We start from the raw sequence: 15,943 nt of genomic DNA, 5'->3' as shown, positions 1-15,943 counted from the left end.
GACCATAAGGTCTGCCACCCTGTTGCTCTAGCCAAATTCACTATCTTACCAGAAAACGAGCTTGAAAAAGTAGTCACTGAGGGCAATGCCAGACGAGCAATGAAAGTGGAAGAGTGGGTGTCACTGTTAAAGTTGCAGGAGACAACCTGGTCTTCAGTGAAGCCCAGGATGCCCTTGAAGGAGCCCTCCAGTGCTGCTTCACCACTTTCTTGATGTCATTGTATTTGGTAGCTTTCTCCAGGCAGCAGGCCAGATCCATGACTGACACACTGGGTGTGGGGGCCCGGAAGGCCATACCAGTGGGCTTCCCATTTAGCTCAGGGATGACTTTGCCCACAGCCTTGACAGCACCAGAGAAGCAAAGATGATACTCTGGTCATCACTTCAGCCATCACATACTATCATGATATTAGCCACGTTTTATGGTTAATGCTTTGGCTGTCTTCCCTACTATTCTATAAGCCTTTTGAGAATAGGACCTTGATCTTTATCCCATATACCTAATATAAAGACAAGTACTTAGAGTGGTGCCTGGGTGGCTTGGTTGGTTGAATGCCCGACTCTTGATTTGGGCTCAGGTCATGATCTCATGGTTGTGGGATTGAACCCCATGTTGGGCTCCATGCTGAGTGTGGAGCCTACTTGAGATTCTCTCTCTCCCTCTCTCTGCCCATCCCTTGCTTGTGCTCTCACTCTCAAAATAAATAAATAAACATTTAAAAAAAGACTAGTTAGAAACTATTCAGTCAACCATCTGTTAGTTGATCATCTCTCTCTCTCTCTTAGATTCAACTAAAAAGGCAAGAAGAAGATACAACAGTACCTACCTCAAGATGTCACACTTGTCAAGTGTTCAAAACTTCACCCAGCACACAGCAGGTGCTATTTCAGTACTGCCCTACTGTACAGCTTTGGAGGTGTCCTTCACATAGTCCTCCCCAGAGCTGTGCAACTCCAGACCTCATCCTCAAAGTGGGAACAACCACCATCCTCCTCATCAGGCCCCCAAACAGAAAGACTTCACTTCATCTAAACTGCAGAAAGAGCAGCAAAAGTGTAAGCAGGTCCTTCATGTTGGGGATAACTGTGCCTGCCTCCTCAAGGGAAAATGGGAAATTTTTTTAAAACTGGGTATGGATTTTTGTCCTCTCATCCAATAATCCTTGTTAGGTTTTCAATAAGAATGAATTATGACTGAATCACATGGAGTTAAGCTTGGAGTTCTGTCCTATTAATACTGAATGCAGTAACTACTGTGAACTAAAACCACTCAAGGCTGTGACAATAAGATGATGAATATCCAAGTGAAAACTGAAAATTTTAGTTTTTTTTTTTTTTTTAAATAGGTATTTGGCACACAGAGTATCAATTTTATCAGTTACATCATTGGATTTTCAAACTATCTTGTGACAGAATCTTCTTCTCAAAATTTTAGTAGGAGGACACGCAATGAGTCTTTTGTGTGAAGAGCCTGTATGCTGTCCTCTTAGCCATTTCCTTCTCTCTATGGCTCACCGGGAACACACTGTGTACACCAGTGTGGAATCTTTCACCCAAGCACAACAAACCTTCTATCTTCCAGAAGACCTGCAGAGTCACTTCAGATACTTAAATATCAGGTTTATGGATGATTTACCAATTCTGATGACAAAATCTGTCATTTAAAAATATATTCACATTTTGCTAATTAAATACATAAAATACATTTTAGCAAATTTGGAAATCATAAAAAAAACCCCAAAAACTCAATGAAGAAATTTTTCACAAAGTCACCACCCAGAATTAGTTCTTGTTAATATTTTGAGTTATGCTATTTTGGTCTTTTTAAAAACATATATATGTTTGTGTAATTTTTTCTCTTTTCACAAAGTTGAGATTAAATTCCATCTTTTGATTTTTGAGCTTTTAACTTAAAAGACATACCTTACATATTGTCCTGTGTTACTAAACCTTTTTCTACAATATAAACCTTTTTTGAAGGGTCTCACTGTATTCCACAGGTGTGACAGGTCACAATTATTTTATCATACATCTCTGATCTATACAGAGATAGATAAATCAAGTTTCAGTGTTTTCTCACCCAAAAACATCCTTGTCAAAACTCCTGCTATTCACTATAAGCAAAAATTGAAACGAAAAAAGTCTTAAGTTGCATGAATTTGGTTCCACGGAAACTATAAGAGCACAGAAACTGTATTGTTCACAACATTAAGTGCTAGGATTTGTGCTGCTCAGTCTGTTTTGCACTTGGGGATTTTTTTTCAGAGATGACATTTCTGTAAAACTGCTCTCTGAATCTCTTTAGAGAAAAAGAAAATGTTCATAGTTTACAGAACTGTGGAAAACACAGCATAAGATGTTTTCCTGCTTCTTTATTACTTGAAAAAAGTAGGAAGAAAACCTAGGTAGTTTTCTGTTATTAAAATATATTAAATGCCTATTTAAAACTTTGCTTTAAAAAGAGAACCCCTGATTATATTGTACAAATACACATAACTAATGCATCATCAAGTAGTTACTTAAACACAGACTCTCCAAAAGGTTTACAATAGAACTGGGATTCATTCAGACCCTTCCTTGTTTTCTTTCTTCTCTGAGGAAACTGGTTATATGGGCCTTGCTCTTGAATGTACATTTTCACACATTGCCGCTATCCTTTCTTTATCAAGAAGTGGGTCTTGATTAATGTTGAACAATAATAATAACATTAAAAACGTATCTGCCTTTCTCTTCATTTACTTTAATTTTCAGGAGCACAATCAAATTTTCGTTACAAAAGGGAAGTAATTAGCATATTAGTTAAGACGACTTGGGAGTCCAGCGCACTTGATTTCAGAGTTTGCTTCCATCGGAGTCCAGCGCACTTGATTTCAGAGTTTGCTTCCATCGCTCACGGATAATCTGGAGAAAGTATTACGTTGCTTTACCTCCATAAACCCTAGTTTCATCATGCATAAAATAAGAATACTACTACCTTCTTCAAAGTGTGCTGGTACAAGGTATGCAATGACCTCAGTGCAATGCTTGGCATCTAGACAAAGTAGTAAAACAAAACCCAACAGCAACAACTGACATGAATGTCGAATATGTTTTGACTGCATTTTTTTAGACATTTTTAAACCTAAATTTAGTCTAAAGAGTAGATTGATATACCTCAATAATCTCTATTTATTAATGGAAGCATTATTACATTTGGCTCATCAAATGAAAGATACACCTCAGGAGGGGAAAGATAGGATTCAATACTGATTCAAAACCAGCCTCATCAGCATATGCATCAACAGTTTAGGCTTAAAAAAAGTAGGCTAGGTTTATTAGCTAGAAGCCATGGAGGTCACCTCATAAAGACAGAGACTTGGGCTGGTGACCACGGTGCTGGCTATACGTTCCATGTAAGTGTCACATGTGCTACCATTCTATTAAATTTGGCCTTTTTTCCTTGTGAAAACAGAGGTTCCTTTTGGACAGGGATCAAAGCTCTTGTTTATCTAGTTGTTCCCATATACAGACATACACACCTAGATTATACGTGAAAAGAAGGAGCTGGGAGGAAAAACCAAAAGACTTAACTTACCTTAGCACCTGACTTAAGGCTTAGAGGCCAGTTCAGATCATGTCATAAGTTTTTGGCCCTGATCCACATCACTGATGGATTGTTTGATTGTTTGGGGCAGGATCTTATAGAAAAACAATGTTTAAGTAAAGAAATCTAGATTTAAGTTCCGTACCTTTCAATTAGTAGTTAGGTGATGCTAACTAAACACAGGTAGACACTCTGAACTTTACTCTGAGGATGATTATAAACAACACAACATAATGTAAAATAATACAATATAACATACCATATGTGAGACTTTATCAAAAGTTCTTTATAACTTGTATTAAGTTATTAAAGTATGGGGCGCCTGGGTGGCTCAGTCGGTTAAGCGGCCGACTTCGGCTCAGGTCACGATCTCACACTCCGTGAGTTCGAGCCCGGCGTCGGGCTCTGTGCTGACAGCTCAGAGCCTGGAGCCTGTTTCAGATTCTGTGTCTCCCTCTCTCTGACCCTCCCCCATTCATGCTCTGTCTCTCTCTGTCTCAAAAATAAACGTTAAAAAAAAAAAGTTATTAAAGTATTAAATACAAATCAATTGTGAAAAAATGTCTTAGCTTACTAATTATAAAAAAGATAAATAATTGATGGGGCATAAAAAGAAACACTTGAAGTTGCAAATTATCATTGTGTCATTGTGATTACCCCAAAAACAGATCAACAGCTTAAAGTTCATGCAGACAGTTCATTTTTATCAAATTCTTATCTGCTGGGTCATTCTTTATCTTCAATTTCAGCTTTTATATTAATGAAATCTGGATGTTTCCCTGAAGAACAAAATCCATGTTTTACTGGGAAATAACATGGAGTAATGAAATGAAAATGGGCCAAACGGGAGTTAAGACCCCAATTGTCTCAAGTGCAAAAGAGTTAAATCAAATGAGTTGAGGGGACAGAAGGGGGGCGGTCAATGCAGCACACACACACTGCAGAGCACGGTACCCACCCAGAAGAGTGCCCATTAGCAAAGTCACATATGTTTGCCATGAGGGGATGTGGGCCTAGTGAGGCCAGATTTTCTCATTTGCTAAGAAGAAGCAGATACTCAGGTGTGTTATAAAATGTCAAAATTATAGGGGTGCCTGGGTGGCTCATTCAGTTAAGTGTCCAACTTCAGCTCAGGTCATGATCTCGCAGTCCATGAGTTTCAAGCTCCGTGTCAGGCTCTGTGCTGACTGCTCAGAGCCTGGAGCCTGCTTCAGAGTCTGTGTCTTCCTCTCTCTATGTCCCTCCCCCACTTGTGCTCTCTCTTTCTCTCTCAAAAATAAATAAACATTAAAAAAAATTTTTAATGTTAAAATTATAAAATTTGGGGATAAAAGTGTGTCTTAAAAACCTCTGTGCTGGAGGCATAGACAGTTGTTTACAAACACTTAACACACGTTTACAAACACTTCCCTGAGCTGGGTCTACTCCACAAGGCTCCAGATTTGAACTACTGTGCTAAAAAATTGGATAAATCTTGCTTCAATCTCAGCTCTAAACTCACTAACCGAATGGCTTTAAGAAAGTTAACCTCGCCAAGCTCCATTTTCCTCTTGCAAAGTGGGAAGAACAATGTCTCTGTTGTGAGGATTGCAAAAACGGACATGGATGAAAACAGTCTAGTAGATACAGAATAGGTACTCAAAGAATATTGCTGCTTTTCTTTTTGCCGATGACTTAGAGAAAATAAGTTGTTCTATTTTCTTCTTTTCATACTTGTTATACTCAGAGCATGTCAGATATCCTTGTTATTAAGAGGGTCAGGGGGCGCCTGGGTGGCGCAGTCGGTTAAGCTCCGACTTCAGCCAGGTCACGATCTCGCGGTCCGTGAGTTCGAGCCCCGCGTCAGGCTCTGGGCTGATGGCTCAGAGCCTGGAGCCTGCTTCCCATTCTGTGTCTCCCTCTCTCTCTGCCCCTTCCCCGTTCATGCTCTGTCTCTCTCTGTCCCAAAAATAAATAAAAAACGTTGAAAAAAAAAATTAAAAAAAAAAAAAAAAAAAAAGAGGGTCAGGATTATCCCATTCATTGTTGGAATAAATTGTTTTACTTGAATTATAAATAAAATTGTAAATGATGGATGTCCCTAATTCTTGTAAAGAATAGAGACAAGTCAGCATCAAGTCTGAAAATTTTGCAGATTGACTCAAGAGAGAGTGCTTCTTTGCAAAATGACAATCTCCTAAACAAAATGCTTTTCCACTATTTCATCAGCTACTCTCTGTCATAAAGATCCTTTTGTTAGTCAAACAGCATTTAAGGACATCAAGAATGTAGTAAGTGATGATACCATTTGAACTAAGAATGGATCAATTCTGCTTAGATTACAGCTAACAATACAGCCAAAGGTCGATGTTTCAAAGCAAAACGATTATATAAAACAAATTTAGACAGTTAATGTTTTCCAACTATACAAATGTTATTGGAAGTTCAGTAAGAGATGACCAGTGACTGACTAGAAATATTAATCTTATCTCTTTACTACCTTTCAGGGGCCCAGGATGAACCATTTAGGTTTGATTTCAAAAAGTAAAAACAATAAGAAAAGAAAAAATATATAAAATCACATATTAAATGAGATGGGACAGTATGTGTAGTCAAACCTGTTCAGACAAGAGCATTAGTATGAATCAGGCATCTTTAAGCATACATTTAGAGATTGGGTTCATTCAAATCTATGGGGGATAAAAGCCTAACAGTCACACAGTGATGAAGAAATCAATTTCCTTTATAGCAGGCTATTTTCCTTTTTCTTGTTTCAGAGCATAGCACTGCACCCTGTGGATCCCCAAATGTGGATAACCTACCTAAGAGAACAAGATGGCCAAACTGTTCCTTCTATGAAAAAGTAACTAGGGTAAGAGGTTCCTTGCTACTTCATTTTTTAAAAGCTAGGGTTTATTTTTAATGATGGCCGATGTTTTAAGCATCTGGCTCAAAACACTGTAAATGTGAGAATTGCCTGGGTGGCTCAGTTGGTTAAGCATCTGACTCTTGATTTTGGTTCAGATCATGATCTCACAGTTTCATGAGTTCAAGCCCCGTGTCTGGCTCTGAACTGACAGTGTAGAGCGTGCCTGAGATTCTCTCTCTCTCTCTGCCCCTCCCCTGCTTACCCTCTCTCTCAAAAATAAATAAATTAAAATTTTTTTTAAAACACTATAAATTCTAAACTTTGTAGATGCTTTTATTCAATGAAGTGTTTTAAAAATAAAAGTAAATCATAATTCAAATGTTTTCCTTAATAAATCAAAATCATCTATTTTCTAAAATATAAAATTTATCTCATGGTTCAATACACTTAAATTCCTCGTCAAGAGATAAGAGAGACAAAGAATGAACCAGTGAGGTAAGAGTAATTCTTTCCCCTGGATCTAGGTAACTGGAACAGAGCAGATGATGGAGAAACCCCAATAATTCCAGAGTACCCATCTTCATAATCTGAATTATCTAGGAAATTCATAAGAAAGCACATTTGGGATCTAGAGTATCTGCAAAACACCTAACTCCTTCTCTCTGTCTTGTCAGTGCCGATAAACAGAATTTTGAGAATTCTCATGAGAATTCAGGGTGTTCATTTTTGTACCACCTCCAGGTTGGTGATTGTTATATAAAAAATTATTGTCAGTTGTCTAATGGGTTTTTTGGTAGAATGACACCATGTCATGGATTTAAAAAAAATTTTTTAATGTTTATTTATTTTTGAGAGAGAGAGAGACAGAGCATGAGCAGGCGAGGGGAAAAGAGAGGAGGAGACACAGAATCCAAAGCAGGCTCCAGGCTATGAGCTGTCAGCACAGAGCCTGATGTGGGGCTTCAACTCATGAACTGTAAGATCATAAGTGAGCTAAAGTCAGACAGTCAATCGAGACACCCAGGCGCCCCACCATATTGCGGATTTTTAAGAATGGTACTCATTTAAAGTATTTTTTCCAGTTGTTTTCCTCAGTATGTTCTCATTTAAAAAGAAAAAGGCTTTCGTTCTGGAAAATATGTTCAAAGTAGGTATATCTGACCTATGAGTAGTTTATGGGAGACATAATGTGGATCAGTAATGATTACAGAGTACGAGCTCAGTTTATTTTTGGAAGGTAACCTCTCTCCATGAAATGCTGCACAGGAAAGAACCAGATAAGGAATGCGGGAAAGAAACATTTGCTTGGTTTACATTTTCATTGTAGTTATACTGGTAGCATTTTCCAGGGGAATATTTCCAGTGTGGAACAAAAGTCATGAGGAAAATATCACCCTTTTTCTTTGGCACATGCTTGCAAAGTTTTTTTAGAGTCCCAGTGATTTCAGCAAATTTCCTCCTTGAAAATAATACCAGGGACTTGTTTTCTGACAGAGATTTTCAACTAAACTTAGTCAGACTCTTGGTTTTCTAAGTATATTTTTGCTGCAGTAGGCTCCGGAATTTCAAGCACTGCAGTAAATGATCTTGATTTAGATGTCAAGCAAAGAAAGGGAACAAAGACTTCTACCTCATCCTTAAGTTCCAGAATTTCCATGAAGGCAAGATGCCACCTTAATTTATCTTTTCAGTAAGGATATTACTTCCATTTCTGTTAAGTCTTAATTTCTGGATACAGATATGAAGGGATGATTTGTTTATGATTAGCAAATTTAGTAGAGTGGATTTCCAGAATAGCAAAATAGCTGAGTGTGGATCATGTAATCTGATGCTAATAATAATTAAATTATTAATTTATTTTAATAAATTACAATGAATCCAAAGGTATTTGCCTACTGGTGTCATCATTTCTGACTTGCAATTCAGTTTTGAAAGGAAATAAAAGGAGCCACAGAAATGTTCACGGCTTTTCTTTTTGATGTCATAGCATGTAGTGAACAACTCTTAATTACAGATTTTTAAAGCATTGTGATTTATTGCCTTTAATGATTTGGTTTTCCTTTATCGAAACCTTAAAATCCTAAGAATATCACAAAAAAGAATACAATCCACTTTGTTTTTGCACCAAAATAAAAGAATGATAATCACAGCTATTCCACAATCTTTTTTTTAAAGTTTATTTATTTTTGAGAGACCATGCACGTATGCGCACACGCAAGTGGGAGAGGGGCAGAAAGTGAGAGGGACAGAGGATTTGAAGCCAGTTCCATGTTGACAGCAGAGAGCCTGATGTGAGGCTTGAACTCATGAACTGGGAGACCATGATCTGAGCTGGATGCTTAAACAACTGAGCTACCCAGGTGCCCCAACAGTTTCATTTTCTGCCCTCATAGAACTTCAAATCTACTGAAGGGTATGGAAAATCAAGTAAGCAAATAAATAGCTCTGTAATTACAACTTTGATAAATGCTATGAAGGAAAACCACAGGGTACAGAGAACAGAAATATACTTAAGAAAATCTCTCCAAGGAGTTATATTTAAAGCTCAAACTTCAAGTATAAGGAGATTCCAACCATTCATATTTTAAAAGAGCCAGATGACTCAGCTTTCATTTAAAAAACATAATACAGGGGCACCTGGGTGGCTCAGTAGGTTAAGCAACCAACTCTCAGTTTTGGCTCAGGTCATGATCTCACAGTTTCATGAGTTTGAGCCCCATGTCAAGCTCTGTGCTACAGTGTGGAGCCTGCTTGGGATTCTCTCTCTCCCTCTCCCCCCCACCCCTCCCCCACTCATGCTATCTCTGCCTCTCTCAAAATAAATAAATAAAACTTTAAAAAAATAAAAAAAAATAAAAACCATACACAGGTTTAAGAAATAGATGCCAAAAATATATCTCAGTTTAGTCTGAGAAGTCATGTGACAGCTAATATATGTTAAGTCTGCTTTCATAGAGCATTTGAGTTGGACAAAGGTTAAGACTGCAAGATGCCACTACCATACTGAGGAAAAAATGACAAAAACCTGAAAGAAATTTATTTTGTTTTTGTGTTGGCTTGTCTGCTTATGCATGTACATGACGATGATTTTAGTGATTCAAAGATTTCATTGACTTGGGCTTAAAACTCACTCATTATGAGCAGACAAGAGAAAACCAAGGTTAATTTAATACCCATTGTGAGGTGCAATGGCAGTCAGGGTAACAGAGCTCAGATTTCCTGAAAAAAAAAAAATGCTTGACTCACAGCTGCTGTAAATCAAGCAAGATCTACCTGTTTCATGACAAGTATTTGAAACAAAGCATACAGACCCTTGAGTGGGGAAAAAACAGCTTGAATCATCAGGGGAAAAAAAGCACACAGAGATTGGAAATTTAGTAGAGACATATTTTGTTGATATGAAAAGATGGTTACCTTGTAAGAACTACAAAACAATGCCTAGAGTATGGTCCCATTAATGAAATTGTATGTCTGAGTGTGTTTATAGTCGCATGTTTAAAAAAAATCTAGAAGGAAATATTTCAAAATGCTTACAGTAATCATTTCTTGATGACAGGCTTATGGGTGATTTTCCTTTTACACATTTATATATTACCTTTTTTTGTTCCTTGCAATGAGGATATATTTTTTAAATGTGAAAAAAACCCTTTAAAAGATAAAATTTAATTATATTGGTGAATATTTATTTAAATTAGAATGTCTAGTGTGACAGATCTCACTTGTACTACAAGCTAGTTAATTATAAAGGACACTTCCCAAATGTGGAATGATAGTTCAAATGGCTTAATTTGCTCTTTGGCCACTGCTGAAGTACCAAATAGTCAGACACAAAGTATGTGCCTAGGGCATTGGCAAAGAAAGGAAGACACCAAAAAATTAGAATATTTTTGGAGAAAAGTACTAAATTGTTGGTATTTCACAAAAGTGTAAAAGTATTTGCCCAGGGAAAATATCAGAAAGCTGTTGAACTGATGTACACATTTTTATGATTTAATATCATTTTTAATTATAAGAACATGTACATGGAACGATGCTTAGGAAGTATAGGTGGGAGGTATGGCGAAGTGTTTTCAAGGTCCGAGGTCTATAGAAATCTTAATTTGGTCCTAAGCACAGAAATAAATTACGTTACTTCCCAAGCTGGATGTCACTAAAAATAAAAACAATACTTAGCCATAAAATAAGGGCACATCAATCCAACAAAGTTCTGATTTTTCCCCAAACAAATGCAACTATGCTTTTCTAAAATATCAAGAATCCAGCTTTTCTCCAAAATAATTTTTGCATGCACCATTTTTGGAGGGGGAGGCTGATACCCTAAGCATACACTGAGTCTATTTGGCAATTCAATGTGATCAAAGAGCAAATCATGGCACCTGACATATTCAAATAAAAAGTCAAATACAAATAGCCACATTTAATGCAGATTTGCTATATTTGATATTTTAAAATTCTAATTAGCAAGATAATATGTTAAATGTTCTAACATGGCAGATGTGGGCTCATGGGATTTGATATCCAGGTCCAGTTAGACCATTTACCAAACCCAAACTTGGACAAGTCTAACTTCTCTGAGCCTGTTTCCACTTATTTAAAATAGCTAAAATGATGGAGCATCTGGGTGGCTCAGTAAGTAGGTTTGGCTCAGGTCATGATCTTCAGATTTTCAGATAGAGCCCAGTGTGGGGCTTAGTGTGGAGTGTGAAGCCTGCTTGGGATTCTCTCTCTCCCCCTCCCCTACTCATGCACAGTCTCTCTCTCTCTCTCTTTCTCTCTCTGTCGCACACACACAAAATAAATACATAAACTTAAAAAAAAACATCTAAAATAGTTATAATGACACAGTTTTACCAGCAAGATAGAATGTGGGGGAATATTAGATGAAAAATAAAGAATGTAAAAAGACTTTGTGAACTACAAAAGATGATATTAATGTAAGGTGTAATGGTAGTACTTATTACAACTATATTCTTTCCACATCTATATATCTTACGTATATATCTGTATATCCTACAGAATATGTAAGATATTCTACATTCCTAGGATATGCAAATTTGTCCAGTCATATAAGAGCTCTACAAATAGTTTGATTATATGATTAATTCCTCTTTTGTAAAAACACAGTTTTTACTTGGTAGAATAATAGTTGGGATATACAAACAGGAGGAATTTTGTAACTGACCTCTCACGTTAACACTCAGGTATAAATCTGGTTTATTTATTTCAGGCAGAACAACAGATTCTTGAGTTATTTATGTTGAAATGTCCATGATAAATTTGGTTTTCTTTTAGGTTGTAATCATGGAAAACAAATCATTAATCTTTTTACGAATCTATGAGAAATGTAGAAAATGGTTTTGACTTTTCAGACATTTACTAAGTCATCCTTTTGGAGTCTAGAAGCATGTACATAAAATTGAAATATGTTCTGAGGTCACTTGAAGAAATAGGGAACATCCTATTACAAAGTGAGGAATTAGATAATGTATGCTATGCTCCAACTAAAACAAATTTCTAGTCAAAATATTTAACATTCCAACACGATTGGCATTTACAAGACAGTGTTTGAGAAAAGGGTAACTAACAAAATTTGTATGTTGTTAAACAGCACATTTACACAATAACTTGCATGTATTTTTCAAATACTTTGTTCTGAAATCAACTTGATGGCTTCTGAATTATTTTGTATCTAGACCCACTCAACCACATTTTAGTTTTCAAAATTAACCATACAACAGGGAATAATTTTAATATGACTGTTAGATATCAGACTACACAAAGTTGCGAGAAAAGAATCTTATGAAGAGGCCAATATTTAGTTCCGTGCATCCTGACAAGATGACATATAAAATTTTCCAAGCAGATGGTCAATCGATTTCTTTAAAAATATACAGATTCTGTAATTTAGAAGCCCACTGCAAAATGGAGTCTTAATGTTATAGATCTCGAAGTACCAGATATTAAACAACTAAAGCACACTTTAAAATAGACAGTTTACTCTAGAAAAAGCCAGAGAAGTTCTTGACAAAGAATCTAGTCTACACTATCTGAAATAAGTGCATGTCTAGGTCAAACTTTTGGAGGTTTTGATGAAAGAAAGAATGCACGGTCTAATCTGGTTGCCCAGTTGACAACTCAACTTTGCTATCAGGAAGTTCTACATTGTCTATATATATATTTTTTAAGTTTATTGATTTATTTTGAGAGAGAGAGAACATGCAGGGGAGGAGCAGAGAGAAGGAGAGAGAGGATCCCCGATGTGGGGTTTGAACTCATGAACCTCGAGATCATGACCTGAGCCAAAACCAAGAGTTGGACGCTTAATGAACTGAGCCACCCAGGTGTCCCTCTACATTCTATATTTCTAATCTTCATTCTTCCTGATGACGCCCACTGACTAAATTTTAGGCTCCAAATAAACCCCAGCTCTTCTGAAGCAAATGATTGTCTTCTCTCAATTTTCTCTTCTCCAAATGAAATAATTCTAGTTTCCTTATCCTTTGTTAGAGAATTCCACTTGTAGTCCTTTAAACACACTTCATTTTTGTGTGGCCCTTCAGCAAAGGCCATATAATTGTCTCAAGCTGTGGGATCAAAAACTAGGTCTATGATTCCCATCAGGGTCTTACCACACAGGTGAAACGTGCTACTACTGATAATCTGTTCTGTGTCCACGGCCTACAGTGATTGGCCTCTGCCCTAACTATACCAACTTCTCCTATAAAACCACAACCCAATGAAAACTCAACACAAAGGAAATAAAACAAAGCCCCATTGCATGAAACAGGGTCAACCAAAACATGTCTTAATTTCTTAAGCTTACTGTTGATATATCTGAAATTTTAATTTTTGGAAGTCGAAAGTTATTAAAAGATGTAGGATGCAGTGTGTTATAAATATTTGATATGACATGTAAGACCAGTACCTCTTTCCTTGCTCTACTTTATTTAGCTGTTATAATTAGGCACACGATAGCATGACTTTACAGAGTTGTGAATCTACATAATATATGACATGCTGTGAGCATATTAAATCCATTCTTCCACTAAATCTTCCTATATATAAACCAACTAGAATATTTATGCTCTGAGAAATTAAACTATAAACTTGATTCAAACACATGTAAAAATTTTAACTGAGGGGGCGGTGTGTAAAATAAAATGCAAGATTAAGACAAAAAATAATGTTACTTTACATTGCAAAAAAATGTTTGCACTGACAATGATATTGTTTGAGAAGAGATGGATGGATAAAACTAGTCCATATGATGAATGTAATACACTTTTACCTGCAAGGATTTTTCTGGCTTTAATTCAATGAGATCCATTATCCCGGGTAGTAATGGAGCCCTGTACCCTACTCATTTCAGGCATCTTCAGTCTCCTGAGCTGCCTTAAAGCCTTGACATAATAAAGGTCAAACAGATCCCAGTAAGCATTTGTAAACTACAACAGCCCCCCCATTTCGGGCTACAAGCCACACATTCTCATGCTAAGCTTTGCTCACTCTCTTGTTTCATTTCATTGTATAAGCAGGCTAATTTGGAAATGGCTAAGATACTTGGGAACACCTATATTTTCAAAACAATCCCACTTTCCTACTTAACCACCTAAATAAATAGACCCATAATACAACATTTGAGAGAACTATAAAATGGTGCCTGGATACTGAAGGAATGAAGACCAAATAGCAAGCAGCCTTATCAAATAAAATGAATGCATTTCACCTTCCAGCTTGTCTGTGCTTCCCTGGGACACAAGGCATAAACATGAAGGGGATGGAGTGGAATTTTGAGAAAACTGATTTGTTTCAATATTCACTTGGCAAGATGCTGGACACAAAATAATACCACAAGCCACCTCCCTTTCCCATCATTGTAAATTCAGGGCTCTCAAGTCACCTCCCACAAACCCAATTAAAAATAAAGAAAAGAGGCAGGCTGTGAATTCGCATCTAGTGCTAAGATACAGAATTAAATGATAGGCATCTGTCCTAATTGGTCACAATGAAACTAAGGGACAATAACAAGAATAAATCTCACATTAATCCAAATGAAGCCAATGAATAATAATACAAACCAGAAGCATAGTTTCAAAAATGTGCAATTACTTCCAAGCATGCAAGGACATTTATAACCCATAAATATGATTGCAAAGCACAGTATGCATATAAATGTTTCCTAAATGCACTAGAAACATGTGTATATAAGATATGTATATCCATAGGATACACATTTGTATGTTCACAATCACATCTATTTACTAAAATCAAACTCTCTCCAGCAAATCGCTTCTCAACAAGAGTGCATTAGAATATGAAATGGAATGATAAATTCCGGGGCCACCTTTTCTTAGCGATGAAGGAAATAAGCAAAATCACCTTATAATTAGGCCCGGAAGCTCAGGAGGCACCAAATGGGTTTTTGAGGAAGGCCCAACCCTGTATGTGAGAGCTGCAAATTAAATGAGTCCTTTCAATAACACCCATTTCTTGTTAGGTCTTTTTCCACCCCTGATTCTGCTCCTAAGCTTGGAAGGAAAGGGACCAAGTGGCTCAGTCTGCATTCTGAGCCGGTTCAAGATAAAATCAGACCTTTTTTCTTTTCTTTCTTTTTTTTTTTTTAAATACACAGCGGATGCTTTCTTACTTCTCTCTTCCTGGCAACCTTCCTCTCCCTCCATCCCCATCTCTGTCTCCACATCTTCCTCTCCTACTCTGAGGGAGTCATTGTTCAAGTGCTGGCCGCAAATGTACACACAGGTCCTTTAACAGGCAGCTACACCAAGAAGATAGCCCCACAGTCTCCTGCTTACCATGCTGAGACCCGGAGAAGCTGTTGAAAGGAGGGAGAGATGCAAACTGAATCCATTTTCCTTGTGACCGAGTCGGATGCAGCCTCCGAACCCAACATCAGCAGCTGCCGGTGGGATTTTTTTCCCTCGCTCTCTGGTTGGCGACGGGGCGAAGAGGAACCACCCTTCCAGCCTCACTAGAGCATCAGCAGTCGAGGCGACAGGAGCAGCGGCATCACCACTTGGCCTCCTCCCTCTCGGAGGATGGGGTGAGCTCAGAACCAGCCAGGAACTTGCAGCAGACACCTCCTCTGGCTCCTCCTCTCCTGCCCCCTCCCCCAAGGCCCCACCCCTGCTGCGGTAGAGGCTGCCTGTCCTGGCAGCTGCTGGTTGTCATGGCAACGACCAATGGTGAGCCACCAGACTAAGGGGGAGGGGAGATGGGTGAAATGAGCTGCAGGGCTGGAGGGGAGTGAATTTGTGCTGCTGCCCTCTGGGATGCTCTGGGTCTCTCCTACCCTGGACTCTGGGTCTTTAAAAATGGGGCAAGGGTGCAGAGGCAAAAGAGGAGAATAATTTGAATGTAATCGAAATCAAGGCTGAAACATACAAAATAGCTTAGCTATTTTTTGCACTTTCTAAGGCTTTCCAACAGAATGTATTAAAATTTGCCATCAGAAAAAACATAACAAATGAAGAAAATCATATCGTGTAATCAGA

The 15,943-nt window shown here is 37.6% G+C and overlaps 1 protein-coding gene across 4 annotated transcripts in view; it reads right to left on the bottom strand.

Annotated features, from left to right (window-relative positions):
* The window catches only part of JAKMIP2 (janus kinase and microtubule interacting protein 2), a 182,626-nt gene extending 167,119 nt beyond the window's left edge, over window positions 1-15,507 (bottom strand). For 2 of the 4 annotated variants that reach the window (XM_086701061.1, XM_025923462.2), the window contains exon 1: window positions 15,245-15,507. The gene's annotated coding sequence lies outside the window, so the exon portion shown is untranslated. The remainder of the gene's footprint in view (window positions 1-15,244) is intronic. The other 2 variants (XM_086701051.1, XM_025923461.2) reach the window with 1 other exon arrangement.
* Window positions 15,508-15,943: the final 436 nt, after the last annotated feature.

Source organism: Puma concolor, chromosome A1, assembly GCF_028749965.1.
Source record: "Puma concolor isolate L17-30 chromosome A1, mPumCon1.1.hap2, whole genome shotgun sequence".
Lineage (NCBI taxonomy): Eukaryota > Metazoa > Chordata > Mammalia > Carnivora > Felidae > Puma > Puma concolor.
Note: the sequence above shows the minus strand (reverse complement) of the source record. Positions and strands in the feature narration are given on the sequence as shown.